The sequence below is a fragment of the Aotus nancymaae genome, unplaced genomic scaffold (assembly GCF_030222135.1).
Source record: "Aotus nancymaae isolate 86718 unplaced genomic scaffold, 86718_ANA_hifiasm-v0.15.2.pri h1tg000012l, whole genome shotgun sequence".
NCBI lineage: Eukaryota > Metazoa > Chordata > Mammalia > Primates > Aotidae > Aotus > Aotus nancymaae.
The window spans coordinates 19371640-19389259 of NW_026988423.1; the positions used below are offsets into that span (position 1 = coordinate 19371640).

Sequence of the window (17620 nt, forward strand, 5' to 3'; positions counted from 1 at the left end):
CTTCTGTAGGGGGGTGATGGTAGAAAGCTCTTATTCTGCCATCTTGCTAATGTCACTCTGCAGTGAATTCTTGAATATAACCATCCTCCCAGTTGGTCCCAAGCATAGCTCTGTGGTAGTGAGTGTTATCTCTGATGTTTATGTGGGTTTGACCAATTCCACCACGCTTCTTTTGTTGTCTCTAGTAAGTCAGTTCACGTTGGTGCTGGCTGAACCCAATGTGGCTGCTTTTATTTGGGGTTCTTAAGACTGAGCTTTGGCACCTTTTGAAGCATGCAAATGGGTTATCTGTTTTGTCTTAGAGGTAGCACTGGTTTTGCAATACATATTCAAGCAACTTAAATAATATTTTAGGCAACAGACTTCATTTTCTACTATTTAACCAAACTGTCTTTTAAATCTTGGCAATTTATATTAATAGAATGAAAAGATTCAACATTGAGTTCAGGGAATTATCAGGCAAGGATTGATGTTTTTGCACCAGAGACATTAACTTAGCAAAGTAATTGTGCACAAAGGCCTAGATTCAGCTTGGTAAGTTCTCAGTAAATTATGCATGTTATGTTGCATGTAATCTTAGCTCTGTGTCTCAGTTTATTTAAATGTAAAATGGAAATTATGATAGTACTTATTAATATTGGTTTTTATAATATGACACATAAGCATGAGCAAAGTACTATCAAGCCAACTGGAGAGGTAAGAAAGTGGTCAGAATAGAATAAGGTTTTAAAAATAAATTTACTGTAGAAAAAGGTTCAAAATCTATTTTATGTACAGCTTTAGAATTTACAAAACTTTCATGTACTTTTTGAGTTTAATAATGTAGATACTATTATCTACCTTTTATAGATGAGAAAACTCAGACTTATATGGATTGTGTGTCTTGGTTAAGGTGGAATAGTCAATAAATAGCAGAAATGGGAAGACATTCCCATCCTTTACCTCTTTATCTATTTTCCACTCATTTCTTTTCAGTTTTATCATTAAATGTTTTAGATAAACTTTCTTTTGTGTGTATGTGTCTGTGTGTGTGTGTACACACATGTATATATATAAGTATGTGTGTATATATAGATGTATGTATATATACATATATGTGTGCATATATAAATATATATAAATGTGTATAAAGTTAGGAAAAGGTGTGTTTCTCTATTCTTTTTTTTTGTGTCTATGGATTCTGCTCTCTTATTGCTCTTGGCATCCTTTCTTAACCCAGCTCAATCCCATATACACGAGCTGATTTACTCAAGAGAATAGGATGGCTTTCCTTATTAAATTGTGAATGTGGTCCTTGGTATTCACTTTCTTCTCAATTCCAGATTTCAGAGACCATTTTTTTTCAAAGTGTCTTTTATACAAGTTAGAGATACACCAAAGTTTGGCTCCATCCTGAGAATTTGGCCAAAAAGTCTGTTATTCGTGTGGATTTTTCAGTTTTAGCCTTTGAAGGTCAGAATAGCATAGATATATGTTTAAACATAACTTGTGATACCTTTGAACTTGTGCATGGTCAGTAACATCATCCTATGGTTTATGTCTAACCAGTTTAACAACATAAAAAATACAAACATTACATACTATTCAGATTTATTGTTGATATTTTTAAAAATAAGTGAGCATTCTAGATGTTACTTAGAGTGAAAAATCTCTTTATGTATTTTATACATGAATATTCTTGGCTAGGCGTGATGGCTCATGCCTTTAATTCCAGTACTTTGGGAGGGTGTGGCACATAGATTTCTGGAGCTCAGGAGTTTGAGACCAGCCTGGGCAGCATGGTAAAATCCAGTCTTTACAAAAAATACAAAAATTAGCCAGGCATATTAGCATGCACCTGTAGTCCCTGCTACTCAGGAGCCTGATGTGGGAAGATAGCTTGAGCCCAAGAGAGTCAGGCTGCAGTGTTTGTACCACTGCACTCCAGTTTGGGTGACAAAGTGAGATCCTGTCTCAGAAAAAAGAAAGAAAAACAATTCTCATAGTATTAAAAGTACAAAGGCATATTTATTATTACAATTATAAAATAGAACAATTATGAAAGCTGTTCGATTTGTGTACAAAATAAGAATTTTAAAATAGTTAATAAATAAGAATATAAATTAGCAGTTAATATTAAAATTAAAAGAAACTGTGTAAGCTGGATAACTTCAGGAAGTTATTATTTCTCAGCAAATAAATATTCATGAGACTTAAAAAAATGCAAAACAGAATAATAAAACATGTCATAGTTCTAATATGTGTTAAATTATTTGATGTATATTAGAGAAAATAAGCTTTAAGATCTGTCTTAGTCTGTTTGTGTTGCTATAAAGGAATGCCTGAGGCTGGGTAATTTATAAAGAAATGACGTTTATTTGGCTCACAGTTCTGCAGGCTGTGCAAGAAGCCTGGCACCAGTGTCTATTTTTGGGGAGGGTCTCAGACCGCTTCCACTTGTGGTGGAAGGCAAGAGGGAGCTGGCTTATGCAGATCACATGGCCAGATTGAAAAGCAAGAAAGCAGCGGAGGTGCCAGGCTCGTTTTCAACAGAGTTCTTACAGGAACTGAGAGACTTATTTGCTGCTGCAAGAATGTATCAAGCCATTCATGAGAAATCTGCCCTCATGATCCAAACACCTCCTACCAGGCCCACTTCCAATACTGGGGATCAAATTTCAACACGAGTCTTGACACAGCCAAACAAACTACATATTTAAACCAGAGCAAGAGTGATATTTAAATTTTATACTGAATATAATTCCAGGTAAGCTATGATTCTTTCAATAAATTTTTCTATGGGGAATTTTTTACCTCTTCTAAGTGTGAATTAAGAATGTCAACTGTGACTTCTAAGTTCCATGAGAAGGGAAAACTCCAAAATAATGCAGAAAAACTAGATATGAAAAAGTGTACTAGAGTAGAAGATAAGAAGAAAACAAGAGAAAAATTAGATGTCTCCAAATTTCTTATTCTTTTACCAATTTTAATGTTATATAATCTTACAAATGTGCTGTGTAGGGACCATGGAACAGATAGCTGACCCTGCTAAACATGTATTCTGCCTACATTCTAATTAAGTTTACAATTTTATTTATAAAAGTTTAGTGATAAAATTATACTCATATTTAGATATACTATAACAATACATTTTGTATAAATATGAATTTCATATATCTATAAAATAGTATATATTTTATGACTCAGAACTTCCTTTTATGATAGTTATTTTTAGCTTTGGCTTGGCTTTAGTTGAATGTTGACTTTAACACTTGGGCAGTGGGTGTTTAAGCAGAATCTATCTTTGGTGAACTTCTGGTACAAACTGTCTCATAATTTTGGCAGTCATGTTGTACTCTCAGTAATGAGGTGATGACCCTCATCAAGGGGCATCAGGGTAGCTAATTATGGTGATGGGTATCATGGTACTATCTTTATTTCCATCAGCTGAGCCAGGATTTCTGTCAAGGATATCGTATACACTGAAAACACCTCATAGGAGTCAGATATAAGAAACCCAGTATGTCCAATACAGAGAGAGAAATCATTTGAGGATTGTTACAAAACCAGAGGTGGGTGAGAAAACATAAATCCAAAGGGCTAAGAATTAGTAGGAGATCCACTTCAGGAGCTAAGAATTCAAGCATTTAAAGGACTGGGAATCAAAAGAGAATACCTTCCTTTTATATGGCCCTAATCCTAAAGAAAGCAAATTTCTATGCCTTGTTGCCATGTTAGTATGTTATTGACAGGAGAAATCCATGCCCCCCATCTCTTTGGCTAATTTGTAGTAGTTGTAAGGTTTAAATGAGAGGCAATGGAGGCCAGTTATTGGAATGAAGAAATTTAATCGGCTCCCGGGTGAGGTTCTGCAGTCCAACAGGAGGGGCCAGAGAAGTCGCACGGACTCCTCTCAGACGTGGGATTTTATACGGAGTGGAGGCATTCCGATTGGCTGTGGGGAAAGCGGACGTGGACGAGGCCAGCTGCCATTGGCAGGTAGGCAGGATTTCCGGTGAGCAGGCTGCCCAGAGGGAGTGGGGCCTGGACAGGACAAAATGCTATTGGGCAGGTCCTGGCGGGGCTTCTTTTCATTTTGGCAGGGTTCTTTAACGGCGAGCTAGGTGTTGAGTGCAGAGCTTGGTGCCAGGCATAGAGTTGTGATGTAGTTTTTAGATGCAGAGGGGGGTGGGCGTGTCTGAGCTCCCAGAGCTGGGGGGGGGGTGTGTTCAAGCTCCCGGCCAGGGAGAGGGGTGTGTGTCCGAGATCCCGGTGAGGGAAGGGGGTGTGTCCGAGCTCCCGGAGAGGGAGGGGGTGTGTGTCCAAGCTCCTGGCGAGGCAAACGGCCTTATAGTAGTGTCTCACAAAATGTCACTGTTATGTCTCTTCTTTTATCTCGAATCAGATACTCATGTCTTATACCTTCACTCTATCCAGATTTCTTTCTTTGAATTGAGTGTCTCTATAGGATAGATTATACTGCAGTAATGAACGATCCATAAACTTAGTGGTTTATTTATTTTTAAAGTTCATTTATTGTACTTTAAGTTCTGGGGTACATGTGCAGAACTTTGTTACATAGGTATACACATGCCATGGTGGTTTGCTGCATCCATCATCCCGTCATCTGCATTAGGTATTTCTCCTAATGCTATCTCCCCCCAATCTCCCCAGTCCCTGCTATTCCTCCCTTAGCCCCCCACCCCCTGACAGGCTCTGATGTGTGATGTTCCCCTCCCTATGTCCATGTGTTCTCATTGTTCAACACCCACTTATGAGTGAGAACATGTGGTGTTTGGTTTTCTGTTCTTGTGTCAGTTTACTGAGAATGATGGTTTCCAGATTCATCCATGTTCCTGCAAAGGGCATGAACTCATCCTTTTTTTTGTGGCTGCATAGTATTCCATGGTATTTATGTGCCACATTTTCTTTATCCAATATCATTGATGGGCATTTGGGTTGGTTCCAAGTCTTTGCTATTGTGAACAGTACCGCAATATACACACGTGTGCATGTGTCTTTGTAATAGAATGATTTATAATCTTTTGGGTATATACCCAGTAATGGGATTGCTGGGTCAAATGGTATTTCTATTTCTAGATCCTTGAGGAATTGCCACACTGTCTTTTACAATGGTTGAACTAATTTACACTCCCACCAACAGTGTAAAAGTGTTTCTATTTCTCCATATCCTCTCCAGCATCTGTTGTCTCCTGATTTTTTAATGATCGCCATTCTAACTGGCATGAAATGGTATCTCAATGTGATTTTGATTTGCATTTCTCTAATGATCAGTTACGATGAGCTTTTTTTCATGTTTTTTGGCTGTATAAAGGTCTTCTTTTGAAAAGCATCTGTTCATATCCTTTGCCCACTTTTTGATGTTTTTTTTTTTCTTGTAAATTTGCTTAAAACTTAGTGGTTTAATTTTAAAAAGTGGTTTTTAAAAATCTGCTTACTTAGTTTTTATGTTCTATTAGGTGTCTGCCTCTGTGGTAACACTCAGGACCCAGGCTGATAGAAAACCTGCCATCTTATAGCTATAGCACCTGGAATACATGACTTCTTCAATCACCACAGCAGGAAAACAGATACTGGGGAATAGTATTTGGACTTTTCACTGCCTGCACAGAAGAGATACATGTCACTTGATTACATAACTCACATATGCATTACCTCGTATATTAATTCATTTTCACACTGCTATAAAGAACCATCTGAGGCTGGGTGATTTATAAAGAAAAGAGGTTTAATGGACTCACAGTTCCACATGGCTGGGGAGGCCTCAGGAAACTTACAATCATAGCTGAAAGTGAAGGGGAAGCAAGACACGTCTTACATAGGGGCAGGAGAGAGAGGGCAAGGGGGGAACTGCCAAATACTTTAAAACCATTAGATCCTGTGAAAACTCACTCACTATCATGAGAACCATGTGAAGAAACCACCCCCATGATCCAACCACCTCCCACCAGGTCCCTCCCTCAACACATGGAGATGACAATTTGAGATGAGATTTGGGTGAGGACACAGAGCCAAACCCTATCACCTCACATACTCATCATTTTGTGGTGAGAAGAATTTATATCCACTCTATTAGCATGTTTCAAGAATATGATGTATTATTAAGTACAGTTGCCATGCTCTACAATAGGTCATTTGACTGTATTCCTCCTATTTAACTGGCATTTTGCGGCCTTTGACCAACATTGCCCCAATTCTCCCCAGGCCTTGGTCACCATCATTCTACTCTCTACTTTGATGAGATCACCATTTTTAGATGCCACATATCAGTGAGGTCATGTGGTATTTGTCTTTCTGTGCCTGGCTTATTTCACTAAACATCTTTCGTTTTGATCCACTCATCTTTATGTGCCATACTTGTAAGGCCAGTTGCCTCGCCAGGCGCTCAGACACGCCCACACCCCTCCCTGCCTAGTAACCATGTCACCACTCCATGCCCACTTCTGCACTCAGCACGCAAATCTGTAGCTCTGCATTCAGCACCTAGCCTACCGTTAAACTCCCCCACGCCCACTTCTGCACTCAGCACGCAAATCTGCACTCAACACTAGCCTCTGCACTCAGCACCTAGCCAACTGTTGAAGAACCCCGCCAAAATTTAAAAGAAGCCCCACCAGAACCTGCCCAATAGCATTTTGCCCCGTCCAGGTCCCACTCCCCCTGGGCGGCCTGCTCACCAGAAATCCCGCCTACCTGCCAATGGCAGCTTGCCCCCGTCCACGTCCTGCTTCCCCACAACCAATCAAAACGCCTCCACTCCCTATAAAACCCCATGCCCCAGAGGAGTCAAGCACGACTTCTCCGGCCCTTCCTGTCGGACCGCAGAACCTCACCCAGGAGCCGATTAAATTTCTTTATTTTAATAACTGGCCTCAGTTGCCTCATTCGAACCTCGCTTGCTTCATTTAAACGTTACAATACTCACAAGTGTTTTTTTTAAATTTTCTTTCTTTATTAATATTTTGTTTTGAAACAATTTAAACTTACAGAAAAGTTGCAGGTATGGTACAAAGCCGTTTCTTTTTCCTGAGATGTTTGGGAGTAAGTTGTCTATGTGTTACTCCTTTGTCCCCTAAAATGTGCATTTTCTACTAATAAGAACTTTCTCTTATAAACCAAAACACCACCTGCAAAATCAGGAAATTAACACTGATACGTTACTATCACTTAATCTTCAGACATACTCAAATTTTGCCAGATATCTCAATGTTGTTTACAGCAAAAGAATCCAATTTGGAATCATGAGTTGCTTTTCACTGTCTTGTCTTCCCAGAGTCCCTCACTCTGGCCCAATTCTCAGGCTTTCCCTGACTTTCATTACCTTGACACTTTTGAAGATTACAGACCAGTTACTTTTTACTGCGTTTTTCAATTTGCATTTGTTTCATGTTTCCCCTTTATTAGATTCAAGTTGTACATTTTGGCAGGAGTATCACATAAGCAATCTTGTGTTCTTGTCACATGCCATTAGATGACACAGATTCTGATTTCTTCACTTTGGTTACTTGAATGAGATGATATGTGCCATGCTTCTCCACCACTAAGTCATTCTTTTTCCGTTTGTATTTAATAAGTATCGTGGGAAGGTACTTTGGAACTATGTATATATCCATTATCAAACTTTCAATTTATTGATTGATTAATTTGTATCAGGAATGTATATATTTTCCATTTTATTCAATGGATTATAATTTGTTGCCACCATTGTTTATTTTCATAATAAAATTGTACTGGATTTGAACAGTGAGTGTCTCTTCAGCTAGGCATCTATGTCCATTTGACACGTCTTTATCATTCTTTGAGCTATTCCTTTTCTAGGACAAGTTATTCCAAATTCATCTTGTACTTTTTCTGCCTCAGCACTGGAATCTACCATTTCTCCAAAGAGTCCTGATTCCTTTTTAGTAGAGCATACGTATTTAGAAGCCATGATCTAGACACTTGGTATGTGCATTGCTATTTGTGTTGCTGTTCCTAGGTGCTATCAGGGGAGAGTTAGGAATATATATATGTATGAATATACATATGCATATGTTTACATGTAAATTCATTCACATATATAATCCAGTATGCATATATACATGCACACACATATATTTACATACATGTATATAATATATACAGTCAGCCCTCTGTATCAGCAGGGAACTGATTCCAGGACCCACCACAGATACCAAAATCCATAGATGCTCAAATACCTTATATAAAATGGGGTCAGCACTCTGTATCTGCAGCTTTCATTCCTGCAGATTCAAGCAACTGTGGATGGAAAATTTGTACAATTGGCTTCCTGTATCCACCTGCTAATGTGAAACCCACAGGAAGGGAGGGCCAACTATATCTATATAATCTCCAAAAGTTCACAGAGATGCACCAGAGGGCTCATTCTGGTATTCTCCCCTTTCATATTTGTCACGCCCTTCTCTGACAATGAGAAAACTCTCTCTCATCATCCTTATTTCATCAGTCCCCAGTACATGACCAACCATTCATTGCTATCACCCCTTCTTCATGTGCACACCCTCTTTGTGTCTAACACTCACACTGGTCATCACCTCTGTGGGAATGCCCTTTCCACTCTGCTCAGGTTTGAAGCTCACTGTAAACATCCTTCCAGGTGGATGTCTTCTTCACCCTGCTCAGGCTTTGCCACCATATGCCCAATTCCCTACCCACTCCATCTGTGTCTCCCACATGAATGTCTTCTGATACCCACACCTGGCCACTCTCCATGTAGACTCTCTCCTCTTCCTCCTCAGGCTCTGACAGCACTCACCAGGATGCTCCCTACCCTCCTCCAAAAGCATACTCTTCTCCACCTGGGCTCAGACCCAGGTGGCCCACCTAGGCAGGTGCTCTCTTAGCTCAGCTCAGAGTTCAATGCCCTCTACTGCACTACTGAGGCTCCCCTCAGCTCCACATCAGGTACAGAGGTCCGTCTTGCTCTGCCTACCTAAAGGCATTAAAATCAAACTCTTCAATAAGGCAAGGAAAGAGAAGTGAAAGATCTCAGTTTCTTTTGAGACAAATTTATCATATCTGCTATGTTTCTTTCCATTTTTGCTCCCCTAGTTCTCTTCCTCCAGGCTATCACATGTCTGTGGACAAGTTTTACCCTTAATATCTGCCATGAGTAATTTTATACAATTGAAAAAGATTTACTGAGCAATATATCCTTAATTTGATCCTTGTCTTTAGGTAATATAATTTGTTGAAAGATTTTATTGGCATCTATCCTAAAATTGCTTTTTGACTCTTAAGTTTTACTATTTGGCGTCTAGAAGCAATTGGTTTTTCAATCCTGCAAAGTTCCAATTCTTAAATTTCCCCATTTCCTTTCATTTCTGCTTTCAAACTGGGAAATTCTTCCCTAGGCTTATTTCTTACAGTATCTAGCCAAACACAACAATATCACTAAACAAACACCCCAACTTTATGTTTTACCCTTGAGCGCCAGGTTCACTTAAATATGATCTACTTCCCAAGTTACATGGGTGACAGTTTTACTAAATATTTGGTCACCATAAAACATGAATCACAACTTTGGGGCCTCTGATATTAGTTGTCTTGCCAATGGCCATCTAACTGTGAAGTCAGTGTCACATATTTGAGTTGCTTTTTACAAGGGCTCCCAACTTTGAGTATGGAAGTCTGTATTAATCAGAGTAGACTAGTTATGTTCTGATAACAAATGGTTTAATGTTTTGGTGCCTTAATACAACAAAAGTTGATTTCTTGATGGCATTTTATGTCCTATTCTGGTTGGGGTGGTGGATTGAAGGTCCTGCTTTGTATAGTCACTCAGGGACTCAGGCTGTCAAAGGTCCTGCCATTCTGTATCTACACTATCTGAAATGACCACTCCCTAGTTGCTTCAGCAGGGAATAGAGGATGAAGAAGCATGCATGGGCTTTTTATTGCTTCATATCAAACTTGATATACATCACTTATGGTCACATTTCAGTGGCCAGAATTAGTTATGTGGTCCCAGCCAACTGCAAAGGAGCAGAAAGTGCAGCCTTCTATGTGCCAAAAAGGAGAGAACAAGATACTGGCAAATGGTACTACTATCTTCTACATATGCAATTCGTTGGTTGATTCCAGTGGTGAGTCTCATTCCACCTTGTTATTATTTATGATATATCTTTTACACTAATTCAACAGACATTTCTGAGTTCCTATTGTATCCTAGTACTCTTTTAGACACTGGATATATCTATACACAGATATATAAGTTCAGTGATATATCAGTAATACAAAAGTGACAAAACCTGACTACCCTCATTTTTAATGGACTGGACAGACAAATTTTTAGCCACTATGTGCCATGAGGGAAAATTAAAGCAGAAAAACAGTTTAAAGCTTTCTGGTCGGGGGATGAAATTTAAAAGCCTAAATATTTCAGTTGGGAAAGCCTACTACAGCAGTCATTGTGGTAAACTGAATTATGGCCCCCAAAATATCTATGTCCTAATCCCTGGAACCTGCAAATATGTGACCGTACATGGCAAAGGGGGACTTTGAATCAGTGACCAAAGCTTGGTCACTTGATCATGAGATGGGGAGATCATCCTAAATTATCCAGGTGGGCCCAAAGTAATCATGAGGGTCTTTACAAGACGGCAGGGGGATTAGAGTCAGAGAAGGCAATGTGGTGATGAATGCAGAGAAAGAGATTCAAAGATGCTATGATGATGGCTTTGAAGATGGAGAATGGGACCTGGAGCCAAGAAATATGGCAGCCTCTAGAATATGGAAAACACAAGGCAATATCCCTGCTGATATTTTGACTTCCAGACTTCTGGCCTACAGAACTGTAAGATAATAAATTTGTGCTGTTTTAAGACACTATATTTGTGTTAATTTGTTACACCAACAATAGCATTGAAGGAAGCTCTGAGGGAAGTCAGGAAAAGAACCATATGGATATTTCAGGGAAGAACTTCCTGGGCAGATAGGACAAGTATGAAGCCCCTGAGACAGGAGTGTGTCTATCACATACAAGGAACAGAAAGGAAGCCAGTATGGCTGAAGCCAAATGAGGGAGAAAGAGGCTTCTGGGAGATGAGCTAGAGGCAATGCACTGTCAGTTCATGTAGCTGTTTGCAGGTCACTGCAATGATTTTGTTTTTATTTTGAATTACACAGAAGCCATTGGAGAAGTTTAAATTGCAAAACCACATAAATTGCCTTATATTTAAAAGTAATCACTACGTAGTGATTCCTTTATCACTATTAATAACAGAGATAAGAGAGTAAGGGTGGAATCAGGGAGATCATTGAGCAAATATAAATAATCCATGTGAAAAATGATGATACCACGGTCCAGGGTGATAAAAGGGGAGGTGGTGAAAGGCAGTCAGGCTCAGGATCTATTCTGAAAGGAGATTCAATGATGGATTGAGCATGAGATGTGAATCAAGAATGACTGAGGTTTGGAGCTAGAACAACTAGATGGACAGAGCTGCCATTTACCAAGACAGGAAGGACTGTGGGAGTTTGGAAAACTTTGGGAGGTTTAGATATATTAAATTTAAGATGTCTTTTAGACACCCAAGTAGAGATGTCTAGTAACCAATTGGATATACTAGTCTGGTGTACAAGAAAGATGTAAGCCTGGAGGTACACATTTATGAGTGTCCAGGGTATTTAAAGCCATGATACTAGATAAGATGACCAAGGAAGGTAAAAACGATAGGAGAAGAGGTCACAAGACTGAGCCTTGAACACACTAAGATTTGGAGATCAGGGAAATGAGGAATAATTAGCAAAGGAAACTGAGAATTTGCAATGGTGACCAACAAAGAGAACAAGAGTATGTTGCATAAAAGCCAGTTGAATATGTGTTTTAAGGAGGAAGGAGTGTCAAATGCTAGTGGGCTGGGTGCAGTGGCTAGCACCTGTAGTCCCTGCACTTTCAGAGGCCCATAAGTCTATGAGGTTGAGACCAGCCTAGGCAACATGGAAAAACTCCATCTCTACCAAAAATGGAAAAAGTTAGCTGGGCGTGGTGGCATGCACCTGTAGACCCAGTTACATGGAAGGCTGGGCAGAGAGGATCCCTTGAGCCTAGGAAGTCTAAGCTGCAGTGAGCCGTGATCGCTCCACTGCACTCCAGCCTGGATGACAGAGCAAGACCCTGTCTCAGAAATAAAAAATGAAGTTATACTCAAAATATTTATCAGCACAATAAAATATTAATGCAAAAGTGTATATATAACAGCCTGAAAGAAATTCCCTTTTATCCTTTAAAAAAGTTAGGCTGAATATGTTATAATTCTGTCAGGTGACATAGTTGTAGTATAAATTATTCATCAAATCATTGTAATAAATTCCAAATCATTAATTTTTAGAAATTGTTTATTTGAGGAGGCTCTCACTAGATAAAAGATGCTGCTGTCTGAGCCATGCCTAGATAAAGAGAACAAACTCAAAAGCAGAAAAAGTTCCCTGTTAGTAGTCATTGTCAAATTAACATCAATAGTATTGATCATGGTGCCAAATTCTTTCAGCTTCTATTGAAAAACACTCACATTAAAAACATTCTATTCTCACCAAATCTTTTAGGCCAGATGTTACTGAAATTTTGTATATTAAAGTACCCTGATTATCAACTAAATCAAGAAAATCATTTTGGAACGTCATACTTAATAATCCTTTGAGCCAAACAAGATGAGATGTAGTGTGGTAGTGAAGGGCATTTGTCCACGTACCAGATTGACTGGATTTGAATCTTAATTCTGCCATTTAAGTTTTAAATCACTGCTTTGTGCCTCAGTTGTCTTATCTGTAGAAATTGGAATGATAATGATGATTATGATACTCAAGTTAATATTTACTGAATAGAGAAAATACTATAATGATTGTTCTCATTTCTATTAATGAAATTATTGTTGCTAATTCTTGTGATGGGCAAATGTTTGATGGGTTTGAGTGAGCCTGTGCAGCTAAACGGAGGTAAAATTAAACAGTGACCCACACTCTGGGCATCCCTGACCTCAAACTGCCCCCAAGGTCCCATCCTTTTTTTCCTGACCATCTGTGTTCCCTGCCTCTCCCAGACCCTCTCAGAGGTAAAGTCCCGTGGAGGCTACAGTACTAGGTAGCCATGTAAAAGTGACATCATATGGGTACCAGAAGCACCAGGTCACAGTTTCAGAGGCTAAATGAGCCCTAGACATCTGCTCATTTGATTACCAGTGTCATCAGGGGCACTTTCTACAAATGTCTGAGCCCACTAGAGCCAGGATCTAAGGTTGGGTCATGGGAACCATGGTGGACTGGCTGACATTCCAGGAGCACAGTGGACATCAGAGAAGCTTTCCAGAAGGCTTGTGTCAGAGAAGGTCCCACTCAGAGGTCCTCAGGGCTGTGTGTAGAGGATGGGCAGGCCTTGGGCTGGTGGTGGGTATGGCAATGGCAGGTAGTGAGAGCTCCAGGGGGTATAGCTGGCACATATGCTATTGACCGATGGGAATAGAAACTGGTCTTAGTGTTGGAGCTAGGACCTGGGGGCCTCCTGCAACACCTAGATTAACACTTTGATTTCTGGATTCTGAGGTAGTAAGAAATGGGTTCCAGGGAATAACAGTGGTTGGTGGGGGCACTCAGAGGTTTGGAAATGTGTCTATTTATCAATGATGTGAAAATATTTTAATATTAAACACCAGTATGACTGCAGCAGTGCATATGGCTTGGTATTTGCTCTGCTGTTAGTTTAAGTAAGCTGCAATCTGACTATGAGATTTTGCAATGTGTAGGTCATTGATGTTTCAGTGAGCTGATAAAGGTACGAGCCTGACTGAAGGTTTCAGGGGAAAATGCAATGATAATTGGTAACTCTATCAAGGTGTTTTGCTATAAAGAGGAGCAGAAAAATGGGGTTGGAGATTGGAGGATCAAAAGATTTTCTTAAAATAGGAGAATTAATAGCATGTTTGTATGTTGATGAGAAAGCTCCTGTGGAAATATGACGCCTTCATGTGGGATGAACTAAAGCTACTCTTATTATTTGCAGGTTTTCTTCCATTTCCCCTATGAGCTACTTCCTCTATGAACTACCAGACATCCCTTCCACTGACATTTTTTCTTCTCTTGCTATAGATGCTATCCCAATTCATTTCTGGATGTTTTTCTTTTTCTGCCTCTATTTTTAGTGTAGAGTCTGCTTGATAAATCAATAAGCATCCATGTAGCCTGCATATCCTGGATGTGTGCTCTTTTCTCTGCCAGGAGACCAACACATTGGTATCTTAAACCATAGCTGGGAAAATCAAATGCCATTCTGTAGTACTAGTTTTGCAGACAGCTTGCTTGCTTTATCTATCCATGTATCTATTTATCCATCTACCTACCTACCTATCTCTTTATCTACCCATGTATTAATCTGTCTATCCATCCATAATGTTTATCATCTATCTGTCTATCTATCAATCCATCTATCTGTTTGTCTGTTTATCCATCTATCTATTCTGTCTCTCTGTCTATTTCTTCATCCATCTGTCTCTCTCTCTTTCTCTCTCCTATCTTATCTATCTTGTTCTAGAAAGAGATTAAGCCACTCTGGTTGACTGGATTAGATTTCTCTCCTCGAATCCCAACCTTAGTTGAAATGTAGAATATTACCTACCTGAACCTCAAGTTTCATAGTTTTATGACAAGATATTCTTCTCCAGAGTACTTCTCCATTCCCCACACCCCACTCCCCTACTCCTTCAGGAATGAGTTGAAGAGGTGGGGATTGGAAGAGTGACAAGTCTTCTTAGTGTCCATCACATTCCAGATTCCAGCATATCAGAGACAGGCCCCTCTTGATAGCTCACATCCACTGTATAACATTTCATTTTTTCAGATGATAGTTACCTCTTTCTTCCTGGGCCCATGAAGTGGTTTTCTTCTACTTTGTTATGTCTTTGAATTCACTTTGTTATTCCATGGAGAATGAGATACTGCTTCTTTTCCAAAGGCCAGAGAAGGAGACAATAGAACACAGAGATTAAGAGCCAAAACTATTGTATACGCCAGGTCTGGTCACAGGTCCCAGCCTTGCCACTGATTAGCTCTGTGAGACATGTTCCCTGAAAATTAGGGACAAAATTGTACACATTTTATTAAGGTTATTGTGAAGATCAAATGAAGAAAAGTAAAATTACTAGCTTTTTAAAAGTCACTGTTTTCATTCTACAATAAAATATTTCTACTTTATTATGAGTATCATACTTGATCTTGACCTCCTAAAATGTGATTTCTTCCTATATTTCTAAATCCTTAAGCATAGGTATAATTCCCTCAATGGCCACTAATTTTTCTCCATAAAGAAAACTTTATTAATATAATTGATGTGACTAGAAAGGTATAAATTCTGAAATGTTTATTTTGTAGTGGCTCTCTCAGAATTCAGTTTTAGACAGGGAGATAACCTATCTGCAAAAATGTACATTAAAAAAACCTATACCTTAAAGTAATAATAGATAGATTACTTGTTTTATTTCTAGTTTCTGCATTCATAAAGTAAGGGGTTAGGTGCAGAGGATCTCTAAGGTCCTTTTTAAACATATGCAACCAATAATATCGGTTTCAGATTTCTGTGAGGAAGGAGATTCGATGGTTGATGACATGAAGCTGGGGCCTTGGTGGATGTTCAGCGCCTGCCTTCCTCTTGTCTTCATGGCAGCATTGGGTGGATTAACCAATATGTCAATGCGGGATTAGTAGACTTGGCAGTCATGATGTTTCTCTCTTCTGCCCACAATAGTCCTTGATAACTTATCACAGGTCTCTTTCCATCTGTACTTGATAAAGTCTCAGCATTCTTCTCAACACTGTACTGCGGTAAGCCACCCATTACCAATCAATTGGTGTTGGTATGCAAATAGAAATCAATTTTCTATTCTCGGAATAAAAATATGTGTTACAGAGAATGTATTCTCACGGACATACAAGAAGCACTCAGTAGAATTTAGTTTTCTTTTATATTCCAAGACTATATCAACAAAGTGAAAACTAGCTCCCTCCAGAGCAGATTCTTCCTGCACTAATTATGTATTTGTCCATCCCTTCATACTTACAACTTTCTCCATTGAGAGTGGGCAACACATTCTTTACCCTAATCATGTGACAACATTTTGGTTTTAGTGAGAGGAGCAAAAACTCTGTTTTGGTGATATTTCTATTGGTGACGGAAACTCTTTCTCCCTGTTTCTTACCTCTTTTTTTCTCAGTGGCCTCTCATTTCTGCAGTTTTCAGCACTTTTATACTCCTTTCTCTCCTCAGAATAAGGAATAATTAAAAATAAAAATATACAGGATAAAATATTGTTACCCCCATGAGTGAGAGATTTGGAAAGGTCAGCCCTGATCTGTATCAATAACTTTCTGTGATAGGATTTCAGTGAGTAAGACCAAATGAGAAATATGCAGGAAAGAGCTGCTTTTCTGTTGCATCTCCAATTGTATTATTTGGTCTTCATGAGGAAGAGTGGCAAGTGGGATACTCATTTTATCTTGAAAAATAGTTGGTGTTCTTAGACTAGAATGCTATGGAAGGTGTCAGAGATGAGATAAAAACAAATATTCACATTCAGGAGCAGTGGCATTTAATAAAGTGATTAAGCAGTGACATTAAATGAGTTCTCAGGCCATTTTTAAGTGATTAATGTGGGTGGATGAAGGCCAGGATTCACTGGGGAAGAAATATAGGGCTGCTTTTCTTGATTAAAAATAGCAAGTAATGGTAGTAAAAATTTCATGGGAGGTTTTATTTGATTGTCTTTGGCATTAAGTGGCATTGAGTATTTTAAAAGCCTTTTCCTCCAGCTCCCACAGGAGTAGGAAGGGTAAATTCTATGGAGAAATGGAAATATTTGTGAGCAGATTCTGGACTGGTGCTGGAGTTGTTCACAGACACTTTGACTTCTTCTCCATCCACTAACCTGTCCCATTCACTGACCCAAGAGTATTGTTTCTTCACATTAGAAGTGTGTTGCCCCTAGATAGCATGGAATGGAGGTACAATGGAGTCAAATGACCCTTTTAGATAGTAATATGGTATTTTTTTAAAATTCTACTTTAGGTTCTGGGGTACATATGCACATCATGCAGGATTGTTGCATAGGTACATACATGGCAAGGTGGTTTGCTGCCTTCAACCCCCCACCAGCTATATCTGGTATTTTTCCACTCCTTATCACTCCCCACCATCTCCACCCCTGCTATCTCTCCCCTAGCCTCCCCTACTGACTGCAGTGTGTGATGCTCCCCTCCCTGTGTCCACATGTTTTAATTGTTCAACATCCACCTAAAAGTGAGAACATACGGTGTTTGGTTGTCTGTTCTTGTGTCAGTTTGCTCAGAATTATGGTTTCCAGATTCATCCATGGCCCTATGAAGGACATGAACTCATCGTTTTTTATGGCTGTGTAGTATTCCATGGTGTATATGTGCCACATTTTCTTTGTCCAGTCTATCATCAATGGGCATTTGGGTTGGTTCCAGGTCTTTGCTATTGTAAACAGTGCTGCAATGAACATACGTGTGCATGTGTCTTTATTATAGAAAATTTATAATTCTTTGGGTATATACCCAGTAATGGGATTGCTGGGTCAAATGGTATTTCTATTTC

General features: G+C 39.2%; 1 long non-coding RNA gene across 1 annotated transcript in view; it reads left to right on the forward strand.

Moving 5' to 3' along the window:
- The first annotated feature begins 2693 nt into the window (after positions 1–2693).
- LOC105729589 (uncharacterized) overlaps positions 2694–17620 on the forward strand; it is an 82902-nt gene continuing 67975 nt past the window's right edge. The window contains exon 1 of the long non-coding RNA XR_001110279.2: positions 2694–2746. This is a non-coding gene — a long non-coding RNA (uncharacterized LOC105729589). The remainder of the gene's footprint in view (positions 2747–17620) is intronic.